This window comes from Leguminivora glycinivorella, chromosome 18, assembly GCF_023078275.1.
Source record: "Leguminivora glycinivorella isolate SPB_JAAS2020 chromosome 18, LegGlyc_1.1, whole genome shotgun sequence".
Classification (NCBI taxonomy): Eukaryota; Metazoa; Arthropoda; class Insecta; order Lepidoptera; family Tortricidae; genus Leguminivora; species Leguminivora glycinivorella.
In genome coordinates, this window is record NC_062988.1 from 8711551 (window position 1) to 8734797 (window position 23247).

General features: G+C 38.8%; 1 protein-coding gene and 1 long non-coding RNA gene across 2 annotated transcripts in view; both read left to right on the forward strand.

Annotated features, from left to right (window-relative positions):
- Positions 1-23247, forward strand: part of LOC125235964 (ubiquitin-like protein 3) — a 241482-nt gene that overhangs the window by 85472 nt on the left and 132763 nt on the right. The gene's annotated exons all lie outside the window — the stretch shown is intronic.
- The window catches only part of LOC125235968, an 86453-nt gene continuing 74540 nt past the window's right edge, over positions 11335-23247 (forward strand). The window contains exon 1 of the long non-coding RNA XR_007178148.1: positions 11335-11417. This is a non-coding gene — a long non-coding RNA (uncharacterized LOC125235968). The remainder of the gene's footprint in view (positions 11418-23247) is intronic.

The window sequence follows — 23247 nt, forward strand, 5'->3', positions numbered from 1 at the left end:
ATAGGTTTTAGGGGGTGCTGATTCCAAAATTAATGACCAATGTTCAATCTGACATTGCTGACTGTCACTTTGACACAAAAGTCGTCATGGGTGTCGTAAAATAAGTTTTAGGGGTGCTGATTCCAAAATTAGTGACCAATTTGGAATCTGACATTGCTGACTGTCACTTTGACACAAAAGTCGTCATGGGCGTCGTCAAATAGGTATCCGGAGGTGTTTGAAAACTAATGACCAATTTGGAATCTGACACTGTTGACTGTCACTTTGACACAAAAGTGATCATGGGTGTCTTCAAATAGGTTTTCATGGGTACTGATCTCAATATTAATGATCAATTTGGAATCTGACATTGCTGACTGTCACTTTGACATAAAAGTCGTTATGGGTGTCGTCAAATAGGTTTCCTTTCCAGGGGTACTGTGCAATGTCAGGTTCCAAATCGGTCATTACTTTTTAAATCATTTCATTAATTTTGGAATCAGTGCCCCCTAAAAACTATTTGACAACACCCATGATTCCTTTTGTGTCAAAATTACAATTAGCACTGTGAGATTCCAAAATAGTCGTTAATTTTGGAATCAGCACCCCGGAAACCTTTTTGAAGACACCCATGACGACTTTTGTGTCAAAGTGACAGTCAGCAATGTCAAGATTCCAAATCGGTCATTAATTTTCAAATCAGCACCTCCGAAACCTATTTGACGACACCCATGACGACTTTTGTGTCAAAGTGACAGTCAGCAATGTCAGATTCCACAGTGGTCATTAATTTTGGAATCAGCACCCCCTAAAACCTATTTTACGACACCCATGACGACTTTTGTGTCAAAGTGACAGTCAGCAATGTCAGATTCCAAATTGGTTATTCATTTTGGAATCAGCACCCCCTAAAACCTATTTTACGACACCCATGATGACTTTTGTGTCAAAGTGGCAGTCAGCAATGTTAGATTCCACATGGTCATTAATTTTGGAATCAGCACCCCCTAAAACCAATTTTACGACACCCATGACGACTTTTGTGTCAAAGTGACAGTCAGCAATGTCAGATTCCACATTGTTCATTAATTTTGGAATCAGCACCCCCGCAAACCTATTTGACGACACCCATGACGACTTTTGTGTCAAAGTGACAGTCAGCAATGTCAGATTCCACATTGGTCATTAATTTTGGAATCAGCACCACCTAAAACCTATTTTACGACACCCATGACGACTTTTGTGTCAAAGTGACAGTCAGCAATGTCAGATTCCACATTGTTCATTAATTTTGGAATCAGCACCCCCGCAAACCTATTTGACGACACCCATGACGACTTTTGTGTCAAAGTGACAGTCAGCAATGTCAGATTCCACATTGGCCATTAATTTTGGAATCAGCACCCCCTAAAACCTATTTTACGACACCCATGACGACTTTTGTGTCAAAGTGCCAGTCAGCAATGTCAGATTCCAAATCGGTCATTAATTTTTAAATCAGCACACCCGAAAACCTATACTCGTGGTATATGCACTTGAAATGTGAAAGTGAAAATGCTAGAATGACATGTAAACCACGAAGTTGTATAGTCATATTGTTCATTGGTATTGGTGACCACCATCTGGCTCCATCATCAGACCCTGAGCACCACCTTGAAGTAATTAGAATTGTATTTGTCTTATTTTATCATCATATTAATATAATTATACTTTACTCTAATACTTATCATATAACAAAAGCAAATATTTGGGATGGGATCTACTTTTATAATTATTACTTTAATTTTTTAAATAAATTTTAACATAATTGATATTATTTCGCGCTATATTCTCGTATTTTCGTACAAAATAATGTTTATTAGAAACCAAAAGTTTATATCGAGATAGTAGATTGTGGTTGTTATCAAAATTCCATAGAAAGGATCAAGATTGTTTTGTCCATTATTGTAGTGCGAGCGAGTGATAAGACGTGCTAGAAAGGGTCGGCATATTGGGCTCGCGCGGCGGGTAAAATACCTAATTTCGCCCGACGCCGAAATGTTATAACGCTCTTAAAGAAAGAGTAAGGTGGCGCCACCGCGTCAATGTATTTCTTATTCTTGTTTTTTAATACATAGAAATTAATAAGTTTAAAATATGAACAATGCGATTTATGCGATTAGTATATCAGGCTAGACGACTTATACACGCAATAGCTAACCCTTTATCTGTAGGTAACTAGGTATATAATATTTTAGTTCAGACTGCTAATATAGAAAATAATTTGCACATTCATAAATGTCTAGATCGTAGAATGTAATTTATTCCGTTTCACATTGTTATTCAAATTTGCCTCAATGGCAAACAATTAATTAACCGGCAAATAGCAGAACTCAGTGTTTGCGGTTATCATTGAATTTAGTACGCCTCATTTGACCTTTGTTTGCCTCTTGGTCATTAGTGCACTGATTGTGTGTTGTATTCGTCATCAGATTTTTACCTTCAATCATAATTATGAAGGGGCCTAGTTTTTAGTTTATTGATATTTTACAAAAATACACACTATTTAATACGTATTAGAAAAGGGCAAACTCTAGCTGAAACCGCAGAAGGTTAGACTTCGCATATATAAACTTCGTATAATGAGGACATGACATGACAACAGCATGATTTTAGTGAGCAATAAATCTGACGAAATAAACAAACAGAATAATTATGTTGTCAGAAAAGTTAAATATAAAAAGCTGGACGACTGTCATAAATGTCATAATAAGCTGATTATATTTAGTTTCCTTCGAAATTCCAATCTCCGTCACAGCATTACTCTCCGTTATTTGAAAATTCATTATTTTAGGTCACCGCCATCGCCATTACACGGTTTCCCTACGATAAAAATATTTCTTACCCGCACAAGTCGCACAACGCTGCTCAATGCTCATAATACACGTGTATCGGGCTCGGGCGTATGCTATCAAAAATCGATTGAAATACCCATATTAGCTCGCTCAGAAAACATACTTTACAGATAGCACTCGCACTGCACCAAACTAAGCGGCAACCAAGCCAAAGTGCACATTGCTGTATCCTCGCAGTAACCGCCAAGATCGTGGCCGCATGCTCCCGGGACTGCGGCTCCCGAACTTTGTATTAACATTTACGATGCCAGTTTACTTTAGAGTAGAGTAGATTAGGTAATATCTGTCGCAGAATCCGAATAAACAGCCTGTTTCGGGCTTTAGATCAATCATTGGCCTAACGTCTATTGCAGACGGTTTATGGTGTAATATTCGAGAGGCACCTTTTTTTGGTGACTTAATAGACCGATGCGAGACCGACATAGTCTGCCGCAGGACTGACAAGAGAAGTTTGCGAAAATCAGCGCTCAAACACCTTGGCGTCGCTTCTGTCTCTTATCAGCAAGTGCAGCAAACCATGTCTCATCACAAATTCTGCGACCCTCCACAACCGTCGCATTTGCGCGACTCTGTTCGTTGCTCTGTGACCCTCTCCCAGTGTTGGTGTTCAATATGAAAGGCAATCATGTCCCTCTTTGGGCTTTAGGTATGCTACAGAATTCTAGTTCTGCTGTAGTTTATATTCTAAATACTTTTAAAGTATCTGTGACGTTCTCTTGAATACACTGAAGATATTATTACTAATCAAGATCTCTTATACTTACCTAGTACATTTCTAGAAAAGTATTCTTAAAGTAAAAAAACGTATCTCAGTGGAGACTTTTAGTGCTTTCAGTAGAGCTTTTGAAACTTATAGTTTAAAATGGAAAGACGTGTAAAACTAGATGCAGATGACATGAAAAGTATAACTTTTAATTACTTTATTATGAAAATTACATAACTCGTACATAATTGTTAGTGGGGCTACACGGTCGAAAGATGTATGACTAGGGGTAGGGATCTTTCATAAATTACTTCACTGGCTCAGCGACCCAAAAAGGATCTTGGCCTCCGACACAAGAGATCGCCACTCTGCCCTATCCATGCATTTTTTTTTTTTTTTTTTAATAGCCCGTTTATGTGTCCCACTGCTGGGCATAGACCTCTCCCCGTGATTTCCACAGCTCCCGTTGACGTGCTATTTCTGGCCAATTAATCATGAAGGTATCAAGGTCGTCCCGCCATCTCCGTCTGGGCCTGCCACGTCCGCGCTTAAATTGAGACATCCACTTGGTGGCTATGCTGGCCCACCTATCCATAAATTATGTTTTCAAAAAAAAAGCTATTTCTTAGGTTTGGTTACAGCAAAAAACGGCACATATCTATGTAATAAAACACATTAGCTCTTAAGGGCCAGTTGCATCAACCACATTTGACAGACACATCATCGTCAAGCAGCAAACGTCTATGGAACTTCCCATACAACAAAATTTAACGAACGCTTTAACGGTGACAGACGGTTTGATGCAACCGGCCCTAAGTGACACATATTACATACGTTCTTCACCTAAATCTAATCTAACATACTCACTGTACAATCTTAAACATATCAAACGTCAAAGCGAAGTGCTACATTACGAGTTTCAAATGGCTCTGTCTTGCCCGTACAATTTCATTTCCTATCCGGGTGCTCCATTATTCAAGTGACGCCATGTAAAGGAGCTATTCTGCCGCACTAACACCCTTGCAAGTGTAGTTCAAGTCACACTTCAGGTGATATACCTAGAACTGCGGGAATTATTTAGCAGAAGTATGAGTCAAGGAAACGGTGACGAGAAAGCTACCATGACAATATTGTACATACTTACTTACATTTGGTGCTTCTGTAGCTAAACGTTTATTCGTCTTTGGTCTCTTGTCCAAGTTGTATGTTACAAGCTAGCCACACAGTTTACTATGAGTATGGACACTGTCTTGTAGTTCCTATTAGTTGGCGGTAATGAAGTGCAGATTGCTGTAAGTCTTGTAAGCTATATTATATCTACTTGCCACGATGATATATGCGGAAATTTTATATCGTTGATGTTATCAATTCTATTTTTATTGGCCTTACTCTTAATCAAGGTCATAAAAAAGGGAAACATTCAAAACGAGTTATGGGTACAAGCGTCACTATTATGAAGAGAATGGCGAAGGACCACTTCTGATCCATTGTAAACAAATAAATACAAGTTCTTATTTACACTTACGCTATCATGGCCACGCTTTTGCGGTTGTATCACCAAATGTCAAACAAAATTTATAATTTAGTAACATTATATCCTATCGAATGCCTATGAACTGGAATTTCAACGGACATTGTTATCAACTACATTCATTATAAACAATTTTTACCTTAACATCTTTTATAACCTTTTGCTTTTAATTTTGTTCAGCAACCTTCCCTGAATAGTGAATATATGCTGCCCCGTTTTGGAATTAGGTCACAGTGTCATCCCGCGCCCGCAGTCCGTCGACTAGTCGCGCGACCGGTCGACTCCATCGACCAACACGGCCAGGGGGTCGCGGGTCCCATGAATGACTGGCAAATATTTGGGGATGCCGTAATTGGAAACTGGAATTTAAGATTCATCGTTGAGGAAATGGGAATCCGCCAAGGTGCAGAAATATTTAGGCTATGGAAATGTAGTTTGATTTGTAATTAAACAGTGTTCTATATATATTTATCAACAGAAATGATGAACAGAAAACCCACGTTACACACAATAAAAACAATATATGTTATTATACATCATGATTTTGTGTTCTTTTATGTTTAATGAATACTAAAGTGAGCACAAAGTGTACATTTTCCTCTTCATAAATATACACATAATTTTCAAGATACCTTGATTCTAAGAATTCATTTGTCACAAGTTCCACGTTACAAACAACACAAAGCTCCGGATAGAATATGTTACTTTCCACGCTTCCTTACGGTAGTAATAAAACCCCCTGTTTACTCTAGCTAGTTAGTAATTTTCCCGCTACATTATATTCAAGTTACCCGGCGAGTGGAGAAGTTCCGAAAGGCGCGTGCGGACCAGTTGGACGATCGATCCGGGCCTGTTCTTGGCGAAATCTTCACATGATCTTAACCTTCCCCTTACGCGACGTGACGTTTAAAACTGGGGCTCCGTTCTGCAAAACAAACGACTTCGTGAGATCGTCAATTATGCTTCTGTTTGAAGGAAATAACAATGTCTGCTTGCACGTTCAAAACTATTTAAACATGCACTCTACCTTGGTAATAGAGGCGTTAGAGGCCTACTCAGGTGTGATGTATCTGATGGCGACTGTACCGGGTGTTACAGTTACTTATATATTTATATGCTGAAAATTGTATTTTACTATTATACTGTCTTCATGAATGTTCATAAATCGTTTGGTTATATTAAATTTGCAGATGCTCTTACTAAATTAGTTGTAACGAGAATTCGTTTAACTCAGTGGCAAAAGCGCAAATCCGACATAGGACGATAAATGGACAGATTGAACAGCGAGCGGATGAGACCTCGCCTTTGAAACTCTTTTAAAAACTCGGAATCCAATCTACTCCATCAGTCCGCATAAAGTGCTGAATCCTACAAGAGACAGGGTTGCCAGGTGAGAATTCAGATGGACGATGTCACCAAGATGTGAAATAATAAAATGGAATTTAAAAAAATCCGTCCAGAATGGTTGCCATGCATGTTTACGCGTTTTACCACAGAATGACAGTTACGTAAAAATACTTTTATATTTTTTTATCGTACTTAATTTGTTTGCACTTGCACGAAACAATGCTCCAAAAATATCTGCCATCCCAATTTTGGAGACACTGAACATCTTTTAATACTACGTCGTTGGCAACAAGCATACGGTCCGCCTGATGGAAAACGGTTACCTTACCTATGGACGCCTGCCACTCAAGTTGAATTAGTTATGCTGTTAAATAATACTAATAATAGATGAAATAGATCGTATGTTGATACTTTTGAGGTGATAGTCTGATGCCTTACTTTGGACGCTGAGTTGCTGACTGACTAATTGTTTTGACAGTTAAGAACATCATTTAGTCACCTACCAACCCTGGACAGAGATGTGAACAATGGTCGCAATAGTTGTTAGTGTGCGGAAATTACAGGGAGCTGATCGAGGCCCCAGGCCTCGGGAAACAACTCGATTTCGGAATTGGTCCGCTCCGCTCGATAGTTTTGATTGCTTCCCTTGTAATGTACGTGGCAACTTTTTATGGCATCGCTGTTTGTTGGATTTTCAATGTTTGTTTACATGTGAAGGTCCAGGGTTGTAACGACTCACGTACAAGATCATTACTTATAAAAGAATGACAACAGGAATAGTAGATTACACGCGTGCGAATTTAACCGGGATCTGACATGCGAGATTCTCCGAATGCCGAGGCGATAATCGGCTCACTCATCTAAGAAAACATAAATGGACATGGAAGCTAAATAACGTACTGGCCAAAAGACCATATTATATCTTGTATCTAAAGAAATTTCCTTGACTGGGTTATTGATGATTGTAGACGAAAAAAACATTCGCATTCGCGTTGGTGATTATCGAAAACGTAATACTCAAGTAATGTATTAATATAATACTTTCCACTTTTTGTGAGTAGGTACTATGTGTGTTTTTATAGTCGCACTTACGAATGTAACGATATCAAACCATTTAAGAGAAAGCTTTCTGATGTAGCAGCAATTCTATACGTACTAGTTAGGTAGTTTAGCCACCGCGGTTAACGCGATCATACCGTTTTCGTAATACGACCGGACAGCTATCAGATTAACTATCTAGGTCACTGGGCCAATGAGAACGGCGAATTTTATTCAATTTCACACTCAAACTGCGATCAATTTTAGGGGGATGTCTTATAAATTCAGCGGCGGTTTATGAGATTATTGCTTCGTATTTTTTAAAACACTCCGTACTGAATTGTGCCAAGCTTCGTCCATTGATAATGTAAAAGTATACCCCATTTGAAATACGAAGGCCTGGGGCCCATTTCTCGAAGCTACAAGTTGCAATTAAAAAAAAAATTTGAACTGTTTATTTCTTTAAAAATTAGTACGTGCTTATATCTTAGCCTTAATCTATATTTATTCTAGATTGTTAACCAAGACGAGTAGGTTCACTTTACATTTATTTATTAAATAATAATTTACAAGTGGTTGGCAATGTATAATATAACAAGTTGTAAAGAGACTTCCGCTTGTAACTTGTAACTTTCAATTTTGATAAATGGGCCCCTCATAGTACTTGAGCCAGTCGTTATGCCTATACCTACCAACAGCGGCTGGTCTGGTCCATACAAGCCGATTTCCAACGGCTTGCCTAAAATTGATTACTAGTAAAGTACTTAATGTTAAGGTAGGTTTCTTTTTGTTTTGGTGTTGCCTAGCAGAATTTCTCACCAGCCGCCACTGATACCTACCTAGTTAGATTAGTTATTTAAGGTTATGGAGGTAGATAGAGTAGACACTTAAATACCTTGGATGAAGCTTGCCTGAATAAGAGTTTATTTTGTTTCTCTTAAGTAGTGTTTTCTATCAAAATTGTCCCATTTAGTTCAACGGACAAGTTATACACAGTTTACCAACTGCTCTCCGCGAAACAAATTTTCATTACCGACGAGAAACAGACCGTGTTTGCCATTAGTATTAATAACGCTTGATTTGGCCTGCAATCCCTATCATTGACCAGTCACCCTGACCCCTCTCACTCACCTGGTCCCAATAGACACACTAGGACATGTAGTAATCAACAAGAGCTCCAGTTTTATTGGTCGCGATAACTTAGATTGTTTTCTTCCCTGGATCTGTTTGCATTAACGTGTATATTGTTTTGTTTCAGGTAAAGCGGATTGTCTCTTCTTAATCAACGTTTAAGGATTCTCCGAATACAAAAGTCTGGTAACAGACAATGACCCAGACGCAAGGTACCGATATCAATGACCAATAAGAACGATTTAACTGCTTGCGTAAACTTGCGAGAGTTGCGACTGAAGTCACATGAGATTTTTGATACATTGCGAACAGTTGAGGTAACATCAACATCCATTTCAGCCGTACGATCAAATGTCGCATTGTACATTTGTAATGAGTAGGAGCCCTATTAGGCAGACTGTACCTTCACAACAAAGTCTTACTTACATTATTGAATCATAAACACAGAATTTCTACTTTTAGGAATATCGATGCGCAATTGTATTCAAAAGAGGAATACCAATCACCTCTTTGTTTGTTTATCGTATTGAATTGGAACTTGTTATTGTGAATGCTAATGTGACACAATCATGATAGTCTGACTTTAGAAGGCGCAGGATTGCATGCAGATATTAAAATAAAGAAAAGAGTGGACAAGTTATATTTACGAGTAGTAATAAATCCTTTGTAAAGCTTGAATATGAAGTGCTACCATCAAATGCTGCACCTGCAACTTTGCCCACCCTACCCAACATGCCTGGGTCTAAAATGGTAGCTCTATAATCAAAATAGGTGTGTAAATCGAAGTCTTGGGAGATAGGATAGTGACCGCCATTATAAATAGCTTACGCGGCTTCGGCAATGAATGTTGCAGTATTTGACGGTATTTGTTTTGTTCACGGAGACATTTTATAGCCGTCTACAATTTTTTTCTTCGATACCGATACCCGTTAGGTAAATTACCTACATTAAGAGGAGATATCGAGACTACACAAATCGCTTTCCTAATGTCTCCTTATAGTTCAAGTGGCAAGTCTTATCTATTAGATAAAAAAGATACTGCCATTGCTGCTATCTAAAAATGTTTTCCTTAGTTTCGGAGCCAATCTCGCCTGATTCCTCCTGGATTCATTCGAACGATCGCCCACGGCCCATTCGGCTGTTAATGTCCCAAGTGTTTTATTCGCGCAAGCTCGCGGCTTACAATTGCCTCCTTTGGGGATTATTCAATGACAGCGTATCGTAATACCTGCCAATACGAAAACCTTTGTTTATACGGTAAATATACATCCTTTGTCCATTTCGTCGGCAGGAAAGATAAAGCCTTGACAAATAATGGTGTTAATTACTCGTAAAATTCTTTTAATTACTTTGGCCTAAGGGACTGACTTAAGCTTTTATCAGCATCATCATTTTAGCCTTGAATACCTCCAGTTGCCGAAAGTTGAGTATAGAACTTCTTGCTTATCCCGACTTAAGCTTTATTTACCCCCGCGGTCCCGGGTTCAAATCCCGGTAAGGGCATTTATTTGTGTGATGAGCACAGATATTAATTTGTTCTTGAGTCATGTGTGTTTTATATGTATATAAGTATATTATATATATCGTTGTCTGAGTACCACAACACAAGCCTTCTTGAGCTTACCGTGGGGCTCAGTCAATCTGTGTAAGAAGAATTTCCTATAATAGAGGTATTTATTTATTTATTTATTTATTTATTTACCGATGTCAGTTTTGTTGAACTTTCCCATTTCTTTTGGTCACTTTATTTACAGTTCCACTTTTGTGTACCTTTCATCTCCTTAATCCAATATAAACTGCATCTGATTTATTTTATACAAATACAGCGAAGGCAAACATCTCAAAATCAGATTTAAAGCAACTTCTAAAAACTCAACCAGACGATCGGCAAATATGCAAATTGAAGGTCTGTACTCGTACGAACGTACCTAAGATTTAAGGGTTGTTCAACCTACCGGAGCCCTGACAGAGTGTCATTACCCGGCACCCACGCAATCACTGAGTTTCGAAACTCACACTTAATTACCCTTGGTGTTTCGATGAAACGTCTTTTAAAGGAATTTTGGTGACCCGTTCGTTTGGAAAATGTCCCCTGTCTAGTGTCTACACCGTGTTTTTTTTGTTTTTCGTTAAATTCGACACGTAGCTAGGTTCATTATCAGGAACCACCTGTATATCACTATTAGTTAAATTCGCAAAAAAAAATTTTTTCATCATTTTCATACATAATAAATGAAATTAGTGTGAGAGACCCTTATGAATATTATGAATAACATTCAAGTTAGTGTCAAGTGATTGACGGCACATGTCAAAACAAATAACATTTAATTTTTTTAATAACTCGATAACCGGAAGAGTTAAGACGCTAGTTTCTTAGAGAAATTAATTGTATTTAATCTAAAGAACCTTGCCTTAAAGTTAACGGAATTCAACAAAAACAGGGTGTACAGTAAGCTTTAGGATAGGAGCTTCCTTTTTATGCGGGGTTATTTTTGGGCCCTTACAAGTAAATAGAGGTTACAGAAGCTTTAGAAAATGGCGTCAGACTGTCATCTCAATTGTTTAGCGTGGATGGTTGCCGAAATGTTCATCATTCGTAGGGTTTCGAGTCGACATCATTCATTTTAGTTAAATGCTGTGACGTCAGTGAATGTTAGAATTCACCTGATTGTTACGATAGGTAGTTCCAATATTATATGGATATGGATAGGACGCAAATGAGCAGACAGATCGCCTGATGGTAAGCGATCACTGCCGCCCATGGATACCCGGACTGGAACACCAGGAGTGTCTGGTGAGACTCTTTTCTACAATAATTGCGTTGCTATTTACAGCTTCAAAACTTTCGCTATTAACATTCATAGTTCATAGCACACGTTCCCAGGTTGAGCAACGGACTCACAACATAAATCATTTAATATAAATAAATACTTAGCATTCGCTATATAAGCTTATGGGAATAGCGTCAACGCTTCGTCACGTCCTTGTCACGCCTGTCCACGTGACGTGACAGCTAAACGTGTCACGGACGTGACGGGAAAGAGCGTCGTCAAAAGTGATGCGTTCTTTACATGTGGCAGTTTGGAGTTAATTGGTATAGCGGACGCTGGGGCCCGAAGGAAATCGTATGTTAATCAGAGCCCTCTACCGTTAGTTTAGAAAATGTTAGTAGATACTGTAGATAAGCGTCTCGGAAATGTTTGTTTTGAGTAAATTTAGGGGCGTCCAGCTATGACGAGTCTGACCCGATAAATACTGTGTAATAATAATGTAATGTCTGTTTTATAACAGATTATATCTTTGTTGTCTTTCGTATACTTTCTTTTTTGCTATTTTTTTTTATTATTGTATTCTTAAATTGTTACCTGTCGTGATTGTTTTCACCGAATGGCCTCATCGGAAGACCAGCGCTGGAAGTCGCCAGCAACATGCTGAGATGAGACCATTTCGTGGCATTTTTCTCTCTTAGCCTTTTGTGTGGATGTACGAGTATGATTATTTGTTTGTGTGTCGGTAATTTTTGTGTAAGTATATTATATTGTTATCGTCGTTGTTAAGTGCTTACGAATAAAAATATTTCTATTCTATTCTATTTATGCTCGATAGCGTATTAAAACATCAAAAACTCATGGAGGACATCAGCTGTATTTTTTTGATCATATCGTTCTGACTGAGGAAGAAGAATAGTGGTTGTTAGGCCTCCAGCCCATCTGAGCATTTTCATCTCCGCGGCGTGCAATCTATCTACGTGTTGTTTCTTAAGTGGCCAGCACTCGGAGCCGTATGTCATTGCCGGGCGCACTGCAGTCTTGTAAACTTTGCCTTTGATATGAACCGGCATCCGTTTATCGCAGAGAACGCCCGTCAGCTCTCGCCATTTAACCCATCCAGTGTTAATACGATTAACGACATCTGCCTCAATGGTTCCGTCGGTTTGCATGTTCGAACCAAGGTATTTAAAGCTCGTTACTTCGTTCAAAGGGTTGCCATCCAGGTAAACTGTGCCGCGGGGACTACCACCACTAAAGTTACAATGCATCACTTCGGTCTTCTGTCGGCTGATTCGGAGACCACCTCCTTCCAGGGCAGCTCTCCAGGCTTCCAGAGTGTTTTGCAGTTCATTGACATCTTCGCTGATCAAAACAATGTCATCTGCGTAGAGCAGATCCCACGGAGGTGTGCGTTGTATATGGGACGTAAGATGATCCATCACTAAATTAAACAATAGCGGACTGAGCGCAGACCCCTGGTGGACACCAACCCCCACATGGAATTCATCGCTGGTACCGGCAGGGCTTCGAATTTTTGACCTTACGTCGTTGTACATATCCATTACTATGGAAACATAGTACTCTGGGACGTTTTTGGCTCGTAGGGCATGCCATATCAGTTTTCTCGGAACACGATCGAATGCTTTCTCCAGATCGATAAACACCATGTGGAGGTCAACTTTGTTGACTTTGTGTTTTTCTATGAGTATCCTGAGTGTGTGAAGGGCATCAGTAGTAGATTTTCCGGCGACGAAACCACATTGATTTTCACTGATATTGGTCAGATGTTTGAGTCTGTCGCTTATAATGCGTTCCCAAATCTTGAAAGAATGTGATATCAGTTTTATAGCTCTATAGTTCTCACAGAGCCGTAGATCGCCTTTGTTCTTAAAGAACGGCACCAGGTAGCTTTGTCTCCACGCATCCGGAATGCCATTAGTCAGAATACTGTTAAACAGGAAGAAGAATAGTGGTGAATATTCAAATCTGTTATTATTTTGTGAGATGTGTTACATTTTGCTGAGACTTCAGTCTTTCGTGACCAGAGATAGTGCAATGTAACCTGGCTGAAACTTCGGAGAAAATAACGTTAGGTATTGTGGTAATGATATTAAAATATGGTAACGACTTTTTAACCAATGAAACTGCTCCAGTGCAATTAACGTTAAACGTTTCATCTGTAACTAAAGCTTAACGGTATCACCAGGTTAATCTGCGCTTATTTATCTTTAGGCCAGGACCTTTTGTTACGTAAATCACTTTGCTTTACATATTTTACCGTGTTCCTCACATCCGTGCAAATAAATGAGCGTGATTTATATTTGGCCCTAGAATGTGTTTGTTTACCTTTCATAGTTTACAGTTTCTGGTAAACATTGTCAGTTGTGACCCCCCGAATAGTGACGGGCTATGAATTTCACTAACCCCTTTCTTCCTGTGATGGGTTTCGTTGAAATCGACTGTGGGATTTGGGTTCAATTGTAATCTGGGATAGCAACCTGTCACTGCAATATCACAATTTCGGTTTCTTTCAACCCGTTTGCTAAGAGTGGCACTGAATATTTCAATTGTACCCCATTTGGGAATACATACGTGAATTTTTGTATGTATAATAATAATATACTTTATTGTGCACCACTTATTAAAAGGAGATTACATTAATATAACCTAACCACAAAATTAAAATTTTGAAAAAACCCCCGACCGCGACATAGTGGACCGATTTTCATGAAACATGGCTAAGAACACTCCCGACTAACTCAGCTTTCAGACAAAAAAAAACTAAACCTAAATCGGTTCATCCGTTTGGGAGCTACGATGCCACAGACAGACACACACACAGACAAACAGACAGACAGACAGACAGACAGACAGACAGACACGTCAAACTTATAACACCCCTTCGTTTTTGCGTCGGGGGTTAAAAACGATTAAAACTAGGTAACAAACAACAGGCGGTCTTATGTATGTGAACATGGTGCATTTATTTAAATCTTTTTTGTGGCAGTCTTTGTGAAATGTGTTCCTTTGAATTGATACCTGCAATATGAACGCTTCCTATTATAAGAACATAATTAATTAGTGAAATTAAATCAAATTCGTGCCTCACTTGTAGATTCGATTTGCAAATCAAACAAAATGAATTCACACGTAACTTTCATTCTCATTACACTGTGCAGGAACCACGACAAATTCGAAACCGCAACGAACGGTTAGGTTACTTATTGTTATAAATTTACGGTTCATTTTCAACCGTTCAGACTGCAATCAAATATGCCCGTGTGTTATGAATGAAGTATGAACATTCGTTATCGTGAATGTGTTAAGTGAAAATTTAAATATATGCTCGTTTCCTCAGTTTAACGTGACAGAATAACGGTATCTGTTACGTAACCGGAAATCTGCGCGGAACGGTATTAAGTGACATGACTGACAGTTTGACTACTTTGACGAGCGCGCATTGTTTTAAGTGATCCTGGATTAATATTTTGGTATGCTATTAAATAATGGACTGGCATGAACGATAAAGTAACGTTTGATGGGAGCATGTGTCAGTGCGCCGGTTCAATATTATTACATTTCTTTTGCACGTAAGGTGAAATACAACAGGACCTGTCAGCCATAACTAAACTTCTTAATTATATTTGACGACCGGTCTGGCGCAGTCGGTAGTGACCCTGCCTGCTGCGCCGCGGTCCCGGGTTCGAATCCCGGTAAGGGCATTTATTTGTGTGATGAGCACAGATATTTGTTCCTGAGTCATGGATGTTTTCTATGTATATAAGTATTTATATATTATATATATCGTTGTCTGAGTACCCACAACACAAGCCTTCTTGAGCTTACCGTGGGACTTAGTCAATCTGTGTAACAATGTCCTATAATATTTATTTATTTATATTTATGTGTGCCACAGTATGCATAAAATAATTTTGAAATATTATTCGTTTGTTTACCTTGTTCTCTTGTAAAACGTACTGTTGAAGTGTTTTACATAGTTTAATGCCCAAGCGTGCTCTGCCTTTATAGCTGTATCTATTTACATGCAAAACTATTATAATTTTCCTATTCAAAATGGCCTCAATTAGTAATTAAATACAATTTGTAATCAAAAGCATTTCCTTCATTTTGCAATCGTTTCATCAAGTCATCGCATATCTTAAATCGCGGAAACTGCCACATTTTCTATTTGCGGTGGATTGTAAATGGCCGCCATTCAAGCGGAGGTTTTTGCGTCCTTTCTCTTATTGGCTTTTGTGTGTGAAAGTTAACTGGATCGGAATTAAACCGAGATTACATTGCAGTTTTTGTTTGTCGGAAAAGTAAATTTAAATTGACGGTCGGTAGTGAAGTATCCGACTGATATCGGATATCGGATTTTAATTCGCACTCTTGTATAATTTTTGTTTCTCTGACATAATGGTTGCTGTGCAAGTTATATGAGCTTGGAATAATGTAGTAAATTTGTTAAATATAAAGCATTAAGATTTGCATCATTGTATTGGTAACGTGCGTGAAGAAGTGGCGCTGATTGTGATTGCGCGTAGCGTAATCTTATGGAATGTCAAAAACATTGCTAGCGGCGGCCGGTTGAACTAATTAGACTAACATAAGAATATAAATATATAGAAAAGCCCACAATGCGAGCACAACACCAACCGTGCACTTAGCGAAAAAGCTTTCTTATCGATCACTTGATCCAAATTTGTGACTTGATCCACATTAGGGTCACTTGCACCACCCGCTTAAGGTTAGTGGGCTGTCAATTGTCAAATTCCATATAAAATGGTGGGTTAACCTCGGGTACCTTTTCCATTCCATCCATTCCAATCCATTTTCGGTGGTACCAGTGAGGCAGAGACCCTTAACTGAAATATGTCAAGATTGTTTGGGTACCCAATGACATCCTCCTTGCGTTATCCCGTCATTTTGCCACGGCTCATGGGAGACTGGGGTCCGCTTTGACAACTCATCCCAAGATTTAGCGTAGGCACTAGTTTTTACGACAGCGAATGCCACCTGACCTTCCAACCCGAAGGGCAACTAGACCTTATTGGAATTAGTCCGGTTGCCTCACGATGTTTTCCTTCACCAAAAAGCGACTGGCAAATATTGAACTTAATTTACATATACATATATCAAAGAAATAACAATATCATATTACTGTAGCACTAGTTTATCAAAACAGCAGCGATGCTCAACAGTCTTGGACAAACACCCGTGTTTACGTTACGACGAAGGAAGATGTTATTGAATTGAACGCGAACACGAGACTTCTTGAACTATAAATATCTTGTAATATTATATTACTATATCATTATAGTAACTGCAATAGGTAGATAATTAAAACATTACAGACCGCTGTTTTCTACTTGCTATGATCCTGAGTATCTTAACATACCTTTTTCGTTTCTTCCACCTTCGCAATATTCCTCATATACGTTCGCCCGTGTAAGGGGCTCCGGACCTGTCCTTTTTTCAGGACTTCCCCGATATTTTCAGAAAGTCCACCGGTCAAAACATTTACAGCAATGATCAATATATATTTGCACGGACATCCGGGACGCGCCAAAGAAAAAAGAACAGGGATAATCATACATTTTATACGGTAACGTTAGTATAAAATACAGAAGCTAAAACTTTTGGGAGAATATCCCTAATATAAGGTGTCATTTTTATGTTGTTACACAAATTATGTTAAAATATAGAGGCTTTTGAAGTTTACGTTTTTAATCGAAAAATAACACTAACTAAAATTAGATTTGACAAAAAAATGTTGTGACCTCCCACTGCGGAAGTGAAATACTGGGAGGAAAATGATGGACTAAAACATCTGAAGATTCGATTTCTATGGTTATGGGCCTACCACAATTACCATAAACGTTTGGGTAAAAGACAAAGATCCCTGAATTCCAAATTTCTTTGTCCGTGGTAGTGCCTCCAGAACTCTTTAGGAACACATAGGAATCATGTGATATCGCGATCCTTATTAAAGACAATATACAGGTTTTATATGCTGCTCATATCTCACTATGAAAAACTCTATATATTTTCGCAGTCACATTGAATTTCAAATAAGCTAGCGAAATATTATTTACATCGCATGCGCCAAGGGAAATCTGCGATATTCTACTAAAGCCCTGTTAGAAAGTCGTCTCATTGAGAGAGTTCAGCCAAATGTGTCACGTAATGTGTTAAGTTTTATTATAAATAGGTACTTTAGTAAAAGACTTAAGTAAGTCCCTAAACAGTTCAAGGACCCGTCCTTAAGAGTGAAATGTTGACATTTATACTAAAAGATTACGAATATGGATGTTATGTTAGTAAACCTTAAAATAACGATACTGAAGATATGGTAGGTAATATATGTATGCACTTTAGTCGTCACAGATTGCGAAACGACAAATAGTAAAAGGGGAAAGTCCAAGGGATCCGGATTGCTGTTTTGAACTGCGCTATCAAGTCAAAACAGCCCTGTCGCCATTAACAAAATAATTTTAATGTGACACAATGGGTTTGCGACGTTGCTTTAAAACTACGAAGGGAAAGATAGGGTGAGCACTGAGCAGAAACTGTTCATGGATAATTTTTAAAGCATACTTTTAATTAGGTTGTGTTAAAATGCCAAAAAACCGATACACATTAAAGATTGATAAGATAAACAAGAGATTGTTACTCAAGTTAATGCTGATGAGCTTGTTCTATATCTACTAAGTCGTTTAAAATGTAGTTTCTGATAAAGCTTGGTTCAGCTTCGATTAATTGCACTGTCACGTTCATGCGCGTGAATTATCGCCTCCAACAAATGTATCATTAATAGCTGTCCGCTGCGTTAGAAAAAGCACAAAACGTTGACAAATTGAAAGTCCTGACCTATAGTAACCCAACCAGCGGATGCTCCCATTTTGTCGCTTTTGTTGCCATGTCATATTTTACGTACGTCAAGTAGATTATCTCGTGTGCTGGCATGTAACCATTGTTCAGCGCAGGCGAGTCGAACACCCAGGCCTGTATAACTGTGACTCCCTGTTATATGGGCCTGTTTTACTGATAGATCAATTACGACTGGATATCAGCAACAATTCACAAGAGAATATTTTGAGCGTTGGTGTTAAGTCAACGCTTTAGACACATCATCGCGTTGCTGAGCAGGGTACCTAGCCAACTTGATAATCGCTTACGCTTCGTAAGCTTATCGTAGCTAGCTCTCCCAGCTTCGGCTAGGGCCGAAGGGACCGCTCACGCTGGCATATTTTGAGCGTCGGTGCCTAGTCTCTCAGGACATGGTCTGGCGGTGCAATTGCGTCAATTTTGCGTTTAGCAGCAGTCATAGAGAAGATCAAAATTAAGCGTGATTTTATAGGATCTACAGACAGAGACCTGCTACGGGCTACGGCTGTTACATAGGCAATATGCGGAATACATCCTGTGTAAAGTAGCCTAATTCCTCGGTCGACTCGTCTTAGCCATTGGGGGATGGAACACTAGCTCTGTGTTTTGTTTGGCACGACTCACACGTTTTCATCCGCCACTGTCGCGAGCTGTCCGTTGGATTGAAAACTGGGTCAAACTTCAATGTAAGTAAATTAAAACCCCCAGTGCAGTGTTTATTTTCATTTCAATCGTGAATTGAACTATTTCATCATTAAAAGTTACAGCTTGAAGATGGATATCTCAATTCAATGACTACATTCACTGTATTGCATACATCATGACCCATTTGTAGGCAATTGAGAATAGTAGTTGATTGAAAGCAAATACGTGAATCGTGTCGTAAAAACTTTATGAGGAACTCCTTACAACAGCGAGGTCAGGAGATTGATTTAGTATTGTCATATTTGTACCTGAGTACTGTAATAATAACTAATAACCTAAAACGAGTCATCTTGCATATGAATGATGTCTTACCAAGCTAGCTAAACGCTTGGTGGTTGCTTTTTCAACCCAAAGAAATTCATTTACAAGAGGGAGGCAAAGGCACTGAGAACAAAATTCCGCAAACGCGTTACTCTAGCGAGGATAGGAACGCTTTACAACACCCATACATCCAATCTCGGCTCCTCTATAATGCAGCTCGTATGAATAACGTTAAGAATTTAGATTGCTTTCGGCCCTGCGAGGAATTTGGTCAATTTGATTAATTTGTCCTCGTCTTCCTCGTGATTGTTTGTGCAGTTGGGCAACAGTTGCTAACTGGGGCGGTGACTCTTTAATTGAAGTTCGGACATAAAACTAAATTGTGTTAAGTTTCCTGGTTACAAAACTTGTAGATTTTCTCGTTCTAACTTGGGGGATGTTTGTGGTTAATTTACATGTCATATTATATTTATAGTCGAGTTCATAATTATTTGTACATTTTCTTCACCAAAATTTCTTGCAATAACCTAACCACAAAATTAAAATTTTGAAGAAACCCCTGACCGCGACCTAGTGGACCGATTTTCATGAAACATGGCTAAGAACACTCCCGACTAACTCAGCTTTCAGACAAAAAAAAACTATAAAACTCCCGTGAGACTCATACATATTTAAAAATATTTTAAGCGCCTGTCCTCAGCAGCCGCGCGCACCGAGCAAGCGCCCGCAGTATGCGTCGCGCTCTCGACATGTAAAGGCGGGGTGTCGCTACTCTTGAGAAAGGCTCTCGAAATTGAGCCGAAACATGTCGAACGCTATATCGACTTAATACGTGAGTAACCCGCTTAAAATATTTTTAAAAAAAAAACTAAATCAAAATCGGTTCATCCGTTCGAGAGCTACGATGCCACGGACAGACACACACACAGACAGACAGACAGACAAACAGACAGACAGACAGACAGACAGACAGACAGACATACACAGACAGACACGTCAAACTTATAACACCCCTTCGTTTTTGCGTCGGGGGTTAAAAAGGTGAAGGTGAAGGTACACATATTTATGAATTCGACTTTACCAATTAAACCGTTGAATCACGTCAATATTACCTTCTGTGATGTTATGGTTGTAGATGATAAGTTAATGCGAGTTAATGCTTGTTTGACAAAATATAAAACCTAAAATAAATATTTTATTGAGTTATATCACAAATTGAATTTCTTTATTTTCTTTTTAAATTTCCGCCCGTGAGGAATTAGTATTTCATGAAGCACATCATAACATAATTAGACCGTATAATATGATCATCAATTATTTACATTGGATAATAACATAATTCAGCACCGGTTTCACCGTTTTATAATCTCCAATCTCCACCGATTATCTGTCATGATTGTGAATACGATGATGACCGTTTATTTAGTTTATTTATTGATTATAACTATCTGTAAAGGTGTGTAGTGTAGTGGAGAGTAGATGTAAAGGAGTCACAAAGGCGTCACTCGTAAACTGACTTATGTAATTGGAAAACTCCTTAAAAAACTCCTTATGGAGAGTTGTTTAAAGAAACCAATCTAGAATTTGTCTTTTTTTACTGATCGGCGATTGATTCTAGTCACCTAATGACACCTGATAGAAAGATTGGAAAGTGAAGAAAAAGTCAAGATGGAGATCACGGGTGCAATAAGAGAAAATACTTGTCACTCTTGCTTTACAGACTACAATAATGTTTTCCAAAATTCCATAGCTAAAAAGGCAAAGCAACCAAATCGGTAGTATGATTTTACATAGTGCTATCCGCGCAGTGACATTTTATTCGTATTTTCCATGTATTGGCCTAATGAAACTAAGCCTGCCCTGCCCTGTTGACGATTTATTGTCACACGCTGCCCCGTAATTAAATTCACGGGCAGGACGCGACGGATCGCGATAAATGGCCAGGAAATATCCTGGAAATACCCACAACTAACGGACATCGGTTCCATTCGACTAGAACACAGTAGGTCTGCCTCTCGCTAAGGTATGTACGGGAGGGTGCTTTGGTGGATTTGCGTTTAAAAGGGTAAAACTTCCCCCCTTTCTCTAGAAGAGGTGAGGGACACACATAATATAAATGAATTTCCTCCAAACCGGTTTGGGCGTTTCATGTCCTTGAAAGTACCCCCTTATTTCTGTAATTAAAATTATCATAATTCTGTACCGAATCTACCAAATTTGATTGATACATTTTAAGTCGTGTGTGCTGAACAGATGTGCGTATTAGGTGCTACCTCAATAGAATCCCATCATCAGATGATAAATATTTACAACTGACCGAATTCATTTTTCATTCAAATACTTGAGGCATACTGCATCTGGTAAGCGAATCGACCTCATCTGCATGCGCACTCATATCGTCGTCGTCGTCATAAACATGTCAAGATGTACAAGCTCACAAGCTCTATGTAAAGCGGACCCTCTGTGCCTATTTGCTTGCGCTCTTGCAACGGCTGCGATATATGGCTCCGATGCGGTATTTAATATTCCGATATCGCGGTCGACCAACCTTCATGTGATATTTGGGACTGCATAATTATTAAACAAGGGTTCGGTCAAATTTAATGGATCCCAGCTGTCTCATGAATGTTCCTTGTATTTCATGTAACAAGGGTTCGAAGGATTTGTGCATGTCCCTGTCCCGTCGCAGTCAGACACTAAATAACATGTGTGTAAATGTCTTGAATAGTATAATAATTACATCTTAGATTAAGAGAAAATTAGCGAAAAATTGAGCAGCCCTATTAATAAAGTGAAGATGACGATAACGAGTGACTGGACAACTCATAGTGCTGCCATATGTCTTATGTTATACATACTAATGAATGTATTTCACTTGACCTGTTAAACATTTGCATTCATACATTCAGACATATACTGTCTTGAATAGTATAATAATTACATCTTAGATTAAGAGAAAATTAGCGAAAAATTGAGCAGCCCTATTAATAAAGTGAAGATGACGATAACGAGTGACTGGACAACTCATAGTGCTGCCATATGTCTTATGTTATACATACTAATGAATGTATTTCACTTGACCTGTTAAACATTTGCATTCATACATTCAGACATATACTAACACAACACAGAAGAGCTCTTAATAAAGATATCTTAAGTCTTTATAAAGTTCTACTTTTGTGATTTTTTTCATATTTTTTAAACATATGGTTCAAAAGTTAGAGGGGGGGGGACGCACTTTTTTTTCCTTTAGGAGCGATTATTTCCGAAAATGTTAATATTATTAAAACACGATCTTAGTAAACCCTTATTCATTTTTAAATACCTATCCAACAATATATCACACGTTGGGGTTGGAATGAAAAAAAATATCAGCCTCCACTTTACATGTAGATGGGGGGTAGCTCCCCTAATAAAACATTTTTTTTTTTCCATTTTTTATTTTTGCACTTTGTTGGCGTGATGGATATACATATTGGTACCAAATTTCAGCTTTCTAGTGCTAACGGTTACTGAGATTATCCGCGGACGGACGGACGGACGGACGGACAGACAGACAGACATGGCGAAACTATAAGGGTTCCTAGTTGACTACGGAACCTAAAAATGGGCTTACTCTTGGGCCACAGACTACGATGGAGTGAGGTCGCCCATCAGAAGATGCCTGTTCTCACGTGCAATAAAGATATCTTTAAGATTTATTCCAGATGAAAAATACTTTGTAGTTTGTTGCACTTAAAGATGGGCCATTACGGAATGGCAATTCACAGATATGACACCTACTGTGCAAGACGTTGAGTGCTGAGACACCTGAAAGCAGGATATTGGTTCGTTATCGCTGTCGGGCCGACAGGCACCGGCGCCGGCCGCTGCCGCCCAGCCCATTGTTGTTGTTGCACTGGATTCCAACGAAATATGTGTCGAGTAACATCAATGATATCATACTTATGTGTCGAGTAACATTGTTGTTGTTGCACTGGATTCCAACGAAATATG